This window comes from Primulina eburnea, chromosome 13 (genome assembly GCF_022965805.1).
Source record: "Primulina eburnea isolate SZY01 chromosome 13, ASM2296580v1, whole genome shotgun sequence".
Classification (NCBI taxonomy): Eukaryota; Viridiplantae; Streptophyta; class Magnoliopsida; order Lamiales; family Gesneriaceae; genus Primulina; species Primulina eburnea.
The window spans coordinates 3,260,330-3,275,369 of record NC_133113.1 but is presented as its reverse complement, the minus strand read 5'-3'; the positions used below and the strand labels follow the sequence as shown (position 1 = coordinate 3,275,369).

Below are 15,040 nucleotides of genomic sequence, written 5' to 3'. Positions count from 1 at the left end.
ATTCAATCCTGACAATATCATAAATTCAAATCACGTCTAAACGTAACAAAACTTACGTCTAGTTGTGGCTGTCGTCGCTAGGCACTCGGTACTGAAGTCGGATTCAAAATCAAACAGACGTTCGCTTGTAAATCGCAAAATAAGTGTCGAAGAAGTTTTAAAGCTTTTCCCCAGCTATTCGTTTCCTTTTTCTGATCATTTACGTTTGTATGTGTGTGTATATATATATATATATATATATATATATATATATATATATGTATATATATATATATACACACGTCGCCCCATACAAACAAGTGGCGAGTTTACGTGCTGCATGACTGGCGCATATGCGCCCATAATGCCGCGCATATGCGCCGAAGGTTCGGCCTTCCACATTTATCCACCCGCGCATATGCGCGACTCTACCCCGCGCAGATGCGCCACACTTTCTGCCTATCTCGCGCAGGTGCGCGGATTACGTCGCGCATGTGCGCGTAATGCTCTGTTCCGTCTCCTTGGCTACTGGAGTGCTCGCGCATATGCGCGCACTGACACCGCGCATATGCGCGAGACCTACTGTCTCAGCACATGGTCCCTCGCGCATATGCGCGCACCATCCGGCGCATATGCGCCCAGCTCTCTTGACGTTCGGCGCATGACTCGCGCATCTCATCGCGCATGTGCACGAATGCACACTCTCACACATATATTTCGCGTCTTTTCCCGTCTTTTCCTATCTTATCCGTTCCGTCTATATTACATCAATTAATCAATAAATCATTTCAGATTAATCTCAGATTACGGTAAATATACCCAAATCATTTCAGATTACGGTAATCAACTTCTCGGGCCTTACAGCTTTGCTCATGAGATTAAACAATAACACAACAACTTACATATAAAATATAATTTTAGTATTTTAAAAACCGTGAAAAACGTAAAATTTGAGGAAAAACGTAACATTAGCGCAACAACGTAAAAAAAACAGTTTGGGTTGTCAATTCGGGTGGGTCGGGTCGGGTTGAGCAGTAGTACTATTTAAAAATTGCTCAACTCGTACCCAACCTAAAACTCTTAACCAGAACGTGAACCCGAATCAACCCGATCAACTCATCAACCCGTATAAACCGATTTTGAATTTTTTAAAGAAAATTAAATAAAATTCAAAATAATAATAATAATAATAATAATAATAATAATAATAATAATAATAATAATAATAATAATATTTTAATTTAAACACTTAATAACAAAAACTCTCTCATATATATGATTTAAATTTGAAAATCTAATCGTAGAAAATTAAAGTATATTTACTAAATCAAATAAACAATTATTTTAAAAATAAAAAATATTCAAAATAAATATTAAATTATGAAAAATTATGATATAAATATACAATAAATATTTTTTCAGACATTAAATATATATAAAAAAATGTAGGCAATATTAATTAATTATATATTTTTTTAAAAAAAACCCAACACAACCTGATCATTTTTTCTGGTCAGTTATCGGATCCAACCCGATCTGATCCGAACCCGAAAATCCCAAACTCAAACTTTTTTTTTTTGGGTTGAACCGTGATTGTTCGAGTCTAATTTTGACACCCCTAAAAATAGTCGAATTTTGATTGATAATATTGTGCATGTAAAATACGTTAAAAGCACCTTTGTTAGATAAAATTTTAAGCTAATATTTTTCTATTTTTTTATAAATCTTATTTTAAAGATTAAATATTCAATAATGTAATTTTTTAAAGAAAAATTAAAGGCATTGAAAAAAAAATTGTCCCGAAACCTTCAGTTCTTTGCGACGAAGAGACCTCTTTTGACCCGACAACGATGAAGTTTTATTCTATAAAATTTATTATTTTGAGGCTTATGTTTTTTATAACTTGTAAATTTATGCTGTTATTATTAAAAATTTGTATGCTTATGCATTATTTAATTTATAATTGACTTAAATTATAAAAAAAAAACTTTATAAATAATATTTCACGCTTAAATCTCATAATAAATTTATTTAAAGTCGAAGTTTCATCATAACGCTTTTTTCACACCTCACCCGCTTTTTAGAACCTTGAAAGTCAACCATTCGCATATTGGAGAGAACTGATTAACATAATGTATATAAAGTTATGTTGGAGAATAACCATATAAAAGCCCAAAAGTTATAATGTTAAATCATAAAAAAATTAAATAAATGGTAGCGGAATCGTACTTGAAGCTATAATTCTTAATCATTTAGAATGAGTGACTGATCTTCTAAATCTATGCATTATTTTTTGAGTATGTCACTTGTGAGATGGTCTCACGAATCTTTATCTGTGAAACGGGTCAACCCTATCGATATTCACAATAAAAAGTAATACTCTTAACAAAAAAATTAATAATTTTTCATAAATGATCCAAATAAGAAATATATCTCATAAAATACGATAATGACGTTCAAATATAGGGAACGTGATAACACGCTATCTGAGCGCCATAACCATCATATAGATTATGCTTATCATCATATTCTGATATTTCTTTAAAATATATATATGTGTTTGAGGAATAGAATTTGTGTTGTAACTTGTAAGTATTGCTGTAATCAAATTATATATGGCACGCGGTTTCCCTTAAACACTTTAATCCAAACAAAATGGGAAAGCCTTAATTATAAAAGCGTTTTACAGCTATTACAAAACCGTGTCGTTTTTTTACACAAAAATGGGAAATTTATTTATTAATCACTTTCCCATATAATTTGTCTTAAAAAATAACTTTAATCACATCTACACCGTCCATCTACAATCCGACGGTCAATATGATAAGAAAATCTCACAACGTGTAAGACTCCTGAAACTCCTCCTATAAATATCCATGTCAAGCCTTTCCTCGTACTCACACAGCGCACTTCCTCTCTCTAAAACCTTTCCCTTTCTCTCACTAGATTCCTTTTGCGACTTCGCGTTCGTCCCAAGCTCTCTCCATCTCCAATGGCGGTTTCTAGGGTTTTCTCCCTCTTCGTGGTGGCGGTCTTCGTCGGTTTCGTTGCCGCGAGATCTCCCTCCCCCGCGCCAGCACCGTCTCCCGCCGCCACAGAACCGCCGAGCCCCGCACCGGCCTCCTCCCCTGTATCTGCTCCGAAAAAGTCCCCCTCCACGCCGCCTCTGGCTTCTCCTCCTTCCCCTGCTCCCATTATCTCGCCGCCCTCTCCTCCTCCGGCAGTCCCCTCCAGTGGTGCTTCTCCCTCGACATCTCCTGCATTGCCTCCGTCCTCCGGAGACGCTCCAGAGCCAGCCAAAAGCAGTGCCGTGACCAACGGCCTAGGATTCGCGTCGGCCGCCGCCGGTGTCATCTTGGCCGTCGCATTGGTGGCGTGAGTGGTCCCGGATTTTGCTTCCTAGGATTTGTTTCACAATATATTGTATTTTATTCTTTTATTTTTAGTACATGTTTTATGGGACTGATTATATATGTGGTTTAATTTATTTGTAATCTTTAATGAAGAAGCTTTGCTTCAATTCTTTCTCTATTTAATTAACATTCAAATGGTTTAATAATTCAGATTAAAATGTAGAAAATTAAAAAAAATTGAAAGTAAATTATATGAATGATGGTTTATTTTATTTTAAAAAACTTTTTTAGAGACTTATTAACGTAAAATCAAGTTCTCGTCGATTTATCAAAATATATAATTAATGATAATTGTATAATTCAAAATTTTTAAATTGTACAACAGTTCAAATTTTTATCATTCGATCGTTCTATTTAATATAAATAATTATTATACCTCAATAATTAATATTTTCCGTTTACGACAGCATTGAAAGTTAAAAAAGAGTGAGAATTATTTTAGGAAAAAGTAAAAAGAACTTGATCATTAAAGATCTTTCTTTATATTAAATAAATTGTTTGACCCAACATTCTCAAAATATTTTTGGTCCATATCCCAATTCGAAATTTGAGGAAATGAACATTTAAATTTCATTTCTATGTAATTTGAGGGAATCCATTGATGTCACTAATTCATTATTTTTCTTACAAATCTAACGACAATCATTGACCAAAGAAAAAGATATTTATGAGTAATCTCACATTATTTTTTTTAATATTTTCGAATGCGTTGTATATAAGACTAAGTAAAAATTTGTATGAGACGGTCTCACAAGTCGTATTTATGAGACGGATCTCTTATTTGAGTCATCTATGAAAAAATATTATTTTTTATGCTAAGAGTATTACTTTTTATTGTGAATATGGATAAGGTTGACATGTCTCACAGATTAAGATCCGTGAGACGGTCTCACATGAGACTCAGTCATAGGACTATGGGAATTTCTTTGGCAAAAGATAAAACAAATTAATGCGTTTGTTATATCTGAAGATAATGTTGAACCCAATTTCATAGTCAAACCTTAAATGAAGATCGAACGAGGAGTCTCTTCTTATTAACAAATTTTGGCTGATAATTATGGGAAGAGTGGTTATATTTCCTGTTTAAAATAATTAAAGGGAAATAAGCTTCATAAGTACACTCCAAGAAATTGACATTAATTAAGCTCAAAATTGTAAAACTAATATACGATTTGAAAATCGGGAAAACATTGACATTCTACATAACTTTACATGAGATTTTCACTTCATACAGCTCCTCGTTCAATTCTTTTTTAAAAAAAAGTTTTTTATCTTCCTGTTTGCACTATATTTGATTTGTGGGTGTGACAGGTGCAAAGATGCATCAATTTCTGTAAAAACGATGAAAATCTAACTTCTAAAAATCACGACGATTATGAATACTAAATTTGACCGTTCGTTACAATGTCAAAACGAAAGAAAAGACAATAGAACTTGATGAAATAAACTCACTACATTATTGTGTATCAACAAATCAATAGGAAAACACAAAAACATGGAAAATATAACAAAATAGTGCTAGAATGTGTACGAGAATGCTAAAATATGACTGAAAAAACATAAAAAAGCTTGACTAAATCTATGAGAATTCTGCAGGGAGTTGCCTGGATTTTTTGCAACGTGTGTTCTGTTTTTTTTTTTTTGTTGGCTGATTCCTTCCTTTTCTTCATTGTGCGGTACGATTTCTTCCACTCCCCCATAATCCACGTTCTTCTTATCCTAAGATTTTTCTCTCTTTCTTCCCACGATCTTCTCTCTTTCAACATCTCTTGATTAGTTTAAATTGATAGGGCTTGATGTGCTATGTTTGATGTGCTTGCATAATTTAACTGGATCTATCTAATTTAATTTTTAGTCCACACTTCCTGAATTTTTATTTTTATTTTTGCTCGTCACCATTTTGTTGATTAAAATACATTAATCCCAAGCGTGTAATAAATAGTTGGCAAAAAATTGTGTGAGACAGTCTCACGGGTCGTATTTATGATACAGATCTCTTATTTGGGTCATCCATAAAAAAATATTACTTTTTATGCTAAGAGTATTACTTTTTATTATGAATATCGGTAGGGTTGACTCATCTCACAGATAAAGATTTGTGAGACCGTCTCACAAAAAACCTATTCTAATTATTTATGCTTAAATCAGAAAATATCGATATAAATATTTTTATATAACTAATGGAGGTCATTTTTTAGGTATTTTTTTAAAAGAAAATATAGTCAGTTTTGCTACTGCCAGTAAAAGGATATTTGGGCTTAGTCCAATCCGATTGCAATACGACTAGACTCTCCCTGTATATTTTAGGCCAGAAAAGAGGAAATAAATTAAGGTTAGTTTTTGAATTGAGAGATTTGAATTTAAAATAATTATGTTGCTGTTGATTTCAAATTTGTCATAAATATTCAAAAAATAATTAATCGAGATATCAAATCCATTGTTAAGTGAATTTTCTCAAACAAAACAATGAATTTATTATCATGAATTTGAAATTCAATTCCTAACTTTAAATCTATCAGTCTAAAAGAACTTAAAGTAGATATGAAGATGGATGGTTTCTCAAGTATAAATTTCGTCGAAACGATATATCATTCCTAAAAAGCTATATTTTGTTAAAGATTTCTCCATAAAAACAAAAAAAAAAAAGGACGTTTGATTCCAAAATTTTCGTATAACTCTTACGTTTTTCTTTTTAATTGCACGTAGTTGTCATATTTGTTTAATTTTGCCATAATCTTGTCGTTTTTCAGTAGTAATATGTTTTGTATGGTCGTTTTTAACAAAGAGAGATTTTGTATGTGTCTGGTATTGTCCCAAATTTCAACCGAATTAAATAATTATGAACATTCATTTCAAGTTTCAACTAATTAGATTCAAAAAATATAACCACTTATTCGAAAAAATATATATCATGAGCATTTTAAATTTAAATTCACAAATATGTTTTCGGCTTTGGGTCTAAATTGTTTTTTTTAAGACCGAGCGTTCGCCGTTTTATCAATAGTTATAGTTCATGGAAACAGTACAACTCTAATATTTTAAATCGTACAACATGTGTGGAATGGATCAGAGAAGGTTGAGTTCACCTAAAAACCGTTCGAGCTAAAAATTGATTTTTCTCAAACATCACGTTTCGATTATTGTATCGAGCAGAGGTAATTATTGCATCTCAACAATTAATCTATCAATAATTGCATTCTTTTGCAATCAATGAAAATCGAATTCATGACATTAATTCTGATACCAATTGTGTAACAACTTGATTCAACGACTGACTTCACTATGCCAACGTTAATCGTGACACCTCTGACCCGTTTTAATAAAATAACAGCGAAATTTAAAATTTTCTTTAAAATGGAAGAAGGATTCAAAATACATTTCATAAATATTCAAAAGTATACACATGATCAATAAAATGATACAACAAAAAGCAAAATATCATTCTTGTGATCATGTCAAAATGCTAGCAAAATAACTTCTTCCTTCCATCTTTGGTATGCATATGACTCCGGCCCACAATCAACGTCCCGGCCCGTCGCTCTTATCTGCATCACATGAAAATAACTGAAATGAGTATAAAACTCAGCAAGTGGAACTCTTACATAGCAATGATACATATCATACTCTGAAAACATGACTTTAAAAACATAAATACCATCAACTCTGAAATAAATATCATATCAATAGCATAACAATGAGATGATATTTCTCTTTACTATGGTGGATTGATATCAATAGTAACTCTGTCTGTGGTGCTCGTATCCCATCGATATAAATCGACAACTCTGAGGGATATAAGCCTATGGTCGTTGATCAACTAATTGCATGCAATCTCTGACTATGTATCTATCAATCCATAAAACATTTGAACTCTCTCTTTGACATTTCATCAAACACTTTGAAAGCATTAATCTCTTGTATTCCCTTTTCAACAATTGAGCATAAAATGCCTCCAATATATATATCAAATGTAACAATACATAATCATGAAGCAAATGAAGGGAATAACACATTAAAACCTTTGAAACACAATACATATAACGTCATGTGAGCACAAAGGGTGAAATTCCACTTACAACACTTGGAAACCTTGATTCTATACCCTTGGTTGAATTCCTACAACAATAAACCAAGTATTGCACCATCAACATCTCAATAATCCAACAACAATACCAATAAATCCATAAATCCAACACAATCAACAAACCCATATCATCTCCAACACCAAAAGCTTACCTTAGCTTCCTAGCACCAAGTAAAACCTTGATCTCTCAACAATCAACCACAAGATGCAAGAATCAAAGGAAGGAAATGAAGAAATGAAGGAACCCTAGCCTTCCTTGGAGAGAAAAATCGAGCATGAGGAGTAGAAATGAGAGAAATGAGTGTCCCAATCGGTTATAAAGCCTAAAATCACCCAAAACACGCTTTTGTACCGTGCGGATCGCTAGGGCGGACATATTTGTCCGCTAGGGCGAGGAACTCACGGCCAAAAACCATTTTTCCCGAACGAGACTCGCTAGGGCGAGCAAAAATGCTCGCTAGGGCGAGTGCTCTGCGCACAAGCACTGCAAAGATCGCTTCAGAAACGCCTCTTCTCCTCCGAATTAGAAAAAGTTGTAAACTACAAAGTTGTAGATCTATGTCTTATCTTGACTCCCTCAAAATTTCAGATCATTTGGACTTCTGAGTAAAAGGTTATGCCCATTCTCCCAACATGTGTCACTAGAGGAACGTCGAAACACACGACACACTTCGGGACACTTTTGGCTTACCTTCCACAATGATTTGAACAAAACTCAAAATAAGAAACTTATAGCCTTATGTCTTATCTAACCACTCCAATTGGCCTCACCTCATTTGGATCAATATACCATTTATCATGAATTTAATCGTAACGACGCTACAATCGAACTACACAACATCTACCACCAACTATACTATAAGTCATAAATCGAAACTCTTAACATCCAAACTATACCTAAACTTGACTAAGTAGTCAATAAACTTATGAAAACTTAAACCGTACCGTACACCAAGCTCGGCTATTACAATCTCCCCTCCTTAGAGGAATTTCGTCCTCGAAATTGATGTCACTGCACGAACAACTCAGGATATCTCTCTCTCATCTCATCCTCCGGTTCCCACGTAGCCTCTTCGATCAAATGGTTCCTCCAAAGAACTTTAACGATGCCGATCTCTTTGTTCCTCAAAACTCTAACTGTGCGATCCAGAATCTGAACCGGAATCTCTTGGTACGTCAAATTCGGCGTCAAGTCCAATGGCTCGTGGCGAAGAACATGGGAAGGATTCGCAATATACTTCCTGAGCATCGATACGTGAAAAACATTATGGACTCTGTCAAGATCTGGCGGTAGGGCTAACCTGTAGGCTCGATCACCAACTCTGTCCAAGATCTCAAAAGGACCAATAAATCTTGGACTCAACTTGCCCTTCTTGCCAAATCGCATCACACCCTTGAGAGGTGCTATCTTTAGAAACACGTGATCGCCAACCTCAAACTGCAAAGGCCTACGACGAACATCCGCATAGCTCTTCTGTCTCGACTGCGCAGTTTTCATCCTCTCACGGATAACAGCAACAACATCGGCTGTCTGTTGGACCAACTCTGGACCCAACATCTTTCTCTCACCAATCTCATCCCAATACAAGGGAGATCTACACTTCCTGCCATAGAGTGCTTCATACGGTGCCATCCCAATCGACGCCTGGTAGCTATTGTTGTACGTGAACTCCACAAGTGGCAATTTAGCATCCCAGCTACCAGAATAATCAATAGTACAAGCTCTGAGCATATCCTCAAGAATCTGAATGACTCTCTCTGACTGACCGTCGCTCTGAGGGTGATAAGCTGTACTGAAAGCTAACCGTGAACCCATAGCTCTATGCAAACTCTTCCAAAACTCTGAGGTAAATCTAGGGTCACGATCAGACACAATCGACACAGGGACACCGTGAAGTCTAACAATTTCTGCTATGTAATCCTCGGCATACTGGTTCATGGAGTACGTCATCTTGACTGGGAGAAAATGCGCTGACTTGGTCAACCGATCAACAATAACCCAAATGGAGTTATAACCTTTCTGCGTCCTGGGAAGACCAGTCACGAAATCCATCGTAATATGCTCCCACTTCCACTGAGGAATCGGCAAAGATAGCAATGTCCCAGCAGGCCTCTGATGCTCAATCTTCACCTGCTGACAAGTTAGGCACTGAGAAATGAACATAGCAATATCTTTCTTCATACCTGGCCACCAGTAAAGTCGACGAAGATCCTGATACATCTTGGTGCTGCCTGGATGTATCGAATATGGCGCGGTATGGGCCTCTGCCAAGACGTCTCGCCGAATATCATCGCCAATAGGAACGCAAATACGGCCTCTGAAAGTCACCAAACCGTCTCCATTCATCGCAAACTCTGAGTTACCCCTCTCCTCAGCTCTAGCTCTCAACTCTAACAACTGCAAATCAGTAGCCTGCTATCTACGGATCCTGTCCGTCAAAGTAGCCCGAATGACCAACGCTGAAAAGCGGGCAATGGTTCCCGGAATCACCAAAGAAATCTCCTCTCGCTGCAAATCCATCAACAACGACTTCTGAATCAAAGAACTCAAGGAAGCACTCGACTTATGACTCAAAGCATCAGCGACTACATTCGCCTTCCCTGGGTGGTAACTGATAGTCACATCATAATCTTTGACAAGCTCTAACCACCTCCTCTGCCGCATGTTGAGCTCTTTCTGGGAAAACAGATACTTCAAACTCTTGTGGTCTGTGAAGATCTCACACTTTTCGCCATACAAATAATGTCTCCAAATCTTCAAGGCGAAAACCACAGCTGCTAGCTCCAAATCATGAGTCGGATAATTCTTCTCATAGTCTTTCAACTGGCGAGAAGCATAGGCAATAACCTTACCTCGCTGCATCAACACTGCACTGAGACCCTTCTTAGACGCGTCGGTATAGACAACAAAATCCTCTGAACCACTGGGTAGAGAAAGAATAGGAGCTGTCGTCAGCCTGTCCTTCAACTCTTGGAATGCACTCTGGCAATCAATGGACCACTCGAACTTCACAGTCTTCCTCGTCAAATTGGTCAATGGCAAGGCAATCTTGGAGAAATCTGAAATGAAACGACGATAATAGCCTGCCAAACCAAGGAAACTGCGTACCTCAGAAACAGTAGTAGGAATAGGCCACTTCTGAACTGCCTCTATCTTCAACGGATCTACAGCAATACCATCTTTCGAAACGACATGGCCTAGAAAAGAAATCTGCTCCAACCAGAATTCACACTTCTTCAACTTGGCAAACAACCTCTTCTCTCTCAACAATCGGAGAACAACTCTGAGATGCTCTGCATGAAGCTCTCTGGTCTTGGAATAGATCAAGATGTCGTCGATGAAGACAATGACAAAGCTATCCAGATAGGGCTTGAACACACGATTCATCAAGTCCATGAAGACTGAAGGAGCATTGGTCAGACCAAAAGACATCACAAGAAACTCATAGTGACCATACCTGGTCCGGAACGCTGTCTTAGGGACATCAGACTCCCTAACCTTCAACTGATAATAGCCAGACCGAAGGTCAATCTTCGAAAATACAGTGGCACCATGAAGTTGGTCAAATAGATCATCAATCCGTGGCAACGGATACTTGTTCTTGACAGTCACTTTGTTGAGCTCTCTATAGTCGATACACAGCCGCAAAGATCCATCCTTCTTCTTGACAAACAGAACCGGAGCTCCCCAAGGCGAAGAACTCGGACGAATGAAACCCTTGTCTAAAAGATCCTGCAACTGCGTCTTCAACTCCTTCATCTCGGTAGGGGCCATTCGGTACGGAGCCTTAGAAATAGGAACCGTACCTGGAGCTAGATCAATCACAAACTCAACATCTCTGTCCGGCGGCAAACCCGGCACATCATCCTCAAACACATCAGCAAACTCCCTCACAACATCAATATCATCTATATTCAACTTAATCATTCTATCCACATCCACAATCGAAGCCAGAAATACATCACAACCTCTACACATCAACTTCTCAGCCTCAAGACAAGAAATAAAAGGAAGGACCAGCGAAGTACCTGCACTGGTGAGAACTCCTCCCTTATTGCTATCATCTGCAAAGGTTACCGTCTTAGCAACGCAATCAATAACAGCACGATAGGTGGACAGCCAATCCATGCCAAGAATAACATCAAAGGCAACCATCGGGATAACAATCAAATCAGCAAAAACAACTCGCTCCTCAATACGAACAGGGCATGCATAGACAATAGACGTTGGGCACAACACGTCCCCCGAAGGCAAAACAACACTAAGCTGGAAGGGAAGAACAGAAGGAACTATACCCAAAGATCTCAAAAACAATTCAGACATAAAAGAATGAGTAGCACCAGTATCAATCAAAGTCGTAGCTACTCGGTCTGAAATCAAAATAGTGCTAGAGATCACAGAAGAATCATGATTAATACCTTCCTTGGTCATCGTAAAGATGCGACCCTGCACCTTATCCTTGCTCGCTCCCCTTGGACAATCTTTAGCAATGTGGCCTGCCGTGCCACAACGATAACAAGAATGAGTGCCAAATCTGCACTCTCCTCGATGATGTCTGCTACACTTAGGACACAATGGCTTCTCGGGATCAACTGGAACTGGCGGTGGTCTAGGACTCGATTCCATCTTGCCCTTCCCTTTGAAACGATCCTTGCCTCTCTGATTCGAGCCTGACCTCTCTGAACAATAGCTTGATGCCTCTCCTGCCTCTCTCTAGCGATATCCTTCTCGTCTTGCTCAGCCAACTGACTTCACTATGCCAACGTTAATTGTGACACCTCTGACCCGTTTTAATAAAATAACAGCGGAATTTAAAATTTTCTTTAAAATGGAAGAAGGATTCAAAATACATTTCATAAATATTCAAAAGTATACACATGATCAATAAAATGATACAACAAAAAGCAAAATATCATTCTTGTGATCATGTCAAAATGCTAGCAAAATAACTTCTTCCTTCCATCTTTGGTATGCATATGACTCCGGCCCACAATCAACGTCCCGGCCCGTCGCTCTTATCTGCATCACATGAAAATAACTGAAATGAGTATAAAACTCAGCAAGTGGAACTCTTACATAGCAATGATACATATCATACTCTGAAAACATGACTTTAAAAACATAAATACCATCAACTCTGAAATAAATATCATATCAATAGCATAACAATGAGATGGTATTTCTCTTTACTATGGTGGATTGATATCAATAGTAACTCTGTCTGTGGTGCTCGTATCCCATCGATATAAATCGACAACTCTGAGGGATATAAGCCTATGGTCGTTGATCAACTAATTGTATGCAATCTCTGACTATGTATCTATCAATCCATAAAACATTTGAACTCTCTCTTTGACATTTCATCAAACACTTTGAAAGCATTAATCTCTTGTATTCCCTTTTCAACAATTGAGACATAAAATGCCTCCAATATATATATCAAATGTAACAATACATAATCATGAAGCAAATGAAGGGAATAACACATTAAAACCTTTGAAACACAATACATATAACGTCATGTGAGCACAAAGGGTGAAATTCCACTTACAACACTTGGAAACCTTGATTCTATACCCTTGGTTGAATTCCTACAACAATAAACCAAGTATTGCACCATCAACATCTCAATAATCCAACAACAATACCAATAAATCCATAAATCCAACACAATCAACAAACCCATATCATCTCCAACACCAAAAGCTTACCTTAGCTTCCTAGCACCAAGTAAAACCTTGATCTCTCAACAATCAACCACAAGATGCAAGAATCAAAGGAAGGAAATGAAGAAATGAAGGAACCCTAGCCTTCCTTGGAGAGAAAAATCGAGCATGAGGAGTAGAAATGAGAGAAATGAGTGTCCCAATCGGTTATAAAGCCTAAAATCACCCAAAACACGCTTTTGTACCGTGCGGATCGCTAGGGCGGACATATTTGTCCGCTAGGGCGAGGAACTCACGGCCAAAAACCATTTTTCCCGAACGAGACTCGCTAGGGCGAGCAAAAATGCCCGCTAGGGCGAGTGCTCTGCGCACAAGCACTGCAAAGATCGCTTCAGAAACGCCTCTTCCCCTCCGAATTAGAAAAGGTTGTAAACTACAAAGTTGTAGATCTATGTCTTATCTTGACTCTCTCAAAATTTCAGATCATTTGGACTTCTGAGTAAAAAGTTATGCCCATTCTCCCAACATGTGTCACTGGAGGAACGTCGAAACACACGACACACTTCGGGACACTTTTGGCTTACCTTCCACAATGATTTGAACAAAACTCAAAATAAGAAAGTTATAGCCTTATGTCTTATCTAACCACTCCAATTGGCCTCACCTCATTTGGATCAATATACCATTTATCATGAATTTAATCGTAACGACGCTACAATCGAACTACACAACATCTACCACCAACTATACTATAAGTCATAAATCGAAACTCTTAACATCCAAACTATACCTAAACTTGACTAAGTAGTCAATAAACTTATGAAAACTTAAACCGTACCGTACACCAAGCTCGGCTATTACATTAATCTTTCCAGCGTGTTCATGTCCTTACTCACACGCTCTTAGAAAACTCCCATGGGTCACCCATCTCCGAGTTTATCCAAGTCAAGCATGCTTAACTTTCGAGCGTTTAAGTTATGTGCTCTAGAAAAAAAGATTCACAATGTTGATATTAGTAGTATCTATCAAATCTTTTTAAATCATTCTCAACTGTATAGTTTCATACCACACATTCCTCTCATTTCAGTGTATGATTGGTTTCATTCATGTTTTTCTTCGTCTAAAAGTATGTCAGGATCGCTCATCGTCCATACAACCTCTTGGCACCTGTGATCGCTCCCTGCACTCTTCGGTCCTAGGTGTCACATGCTCACCAGACACCAGCTTCCGCTTGGTTTGTCTTTAAACCACATCGTATTAGGAGCTCAGCTTTGATACCAATTGTAGCTCTTACTAATTGTATGACCGAGTGTTTTTCGCTTTACCAAAACCTATAGATGTTGATAACATTACAACTTTAATATTTTTAACCGTACAATAGGTCAAATAACACATTTCGATTTTTCTACCAATAAGAGAAAGTTATTACACCTTGACAACCAAACATGTGAATTTGAGAGGGGCTTTGGGGTTGTGCTTCATTGATATTAATGTCAGTCTCTTGAGATCGGTCTTACTCTTGCTTTGTTGCTAGTGTTGTCTCCAATAAAGTCAGTATTATCTATTAAGATTCAACTTCTCTCTTTTACAATTTACCTAGACAATCATATCAAACATAGCAATGTCAATAACATGACACATGAAAACATTTCATTTTCGTTTCTTAAGAGATCATCCACCCCAATTATCACGGCCGGCTCAATAGCTTTCAATTTAATCTGGTTGGTACAATAATTTGGAAAAATATTTTCTCATATAATTAAAAATTCCAAAAAAAAATATTTGTCAAAAATTAGGAACATTATTTGTTGATCCAAAATTTAATTACCAAATTAAAAATAATTTATAAAAAAACATGAAAAATTTTCAGTACACTTACTGTTTGATTGATTTTTTC

At 37.0% G+C, this 15,040-nt stretch overlaps 2 long non-coding RNA genes across 2 annotated transcripts; both read right to left on the bottom strand.

Moving 5' to 3' along the window:
* Positions 1-6,802: 6,802 nt before the first annotated feature.
* LOC140808932 (uncharacterized) lies at positions 6,803-7,799 on the bottom strand. Its single transcript, XR_012113061.1, has 3 exons — positions 7,629-7,799; positions 7,469-7,508; positions 6,803-6,937 (listed from the first exon to the last, which is right to left on the bottom strand). It is a non-coding gene; the product is annotated as an uncharacterized lncRNA (long non-coding RNA).
* Positions 7,800-12,268: 4,469 nt separating this feature from the next.
* Positions 12,269-13,359, bottom strand: LOC140808754 (uncharacterized). The gene is made up of 3 exons (XR_012113008.1): positions 13,189-13,359; positions 13,029-13,068; positions 12,269-12,496 (listed from the first exon to the last, which is right to left on the bottom strand). It is a non-coding gene; the product is annotated as an uncharacterized lncRNA (long non-coding RNA).
* Positions 13,360-15,040: the final 1,681 nt, after the last annotated feature.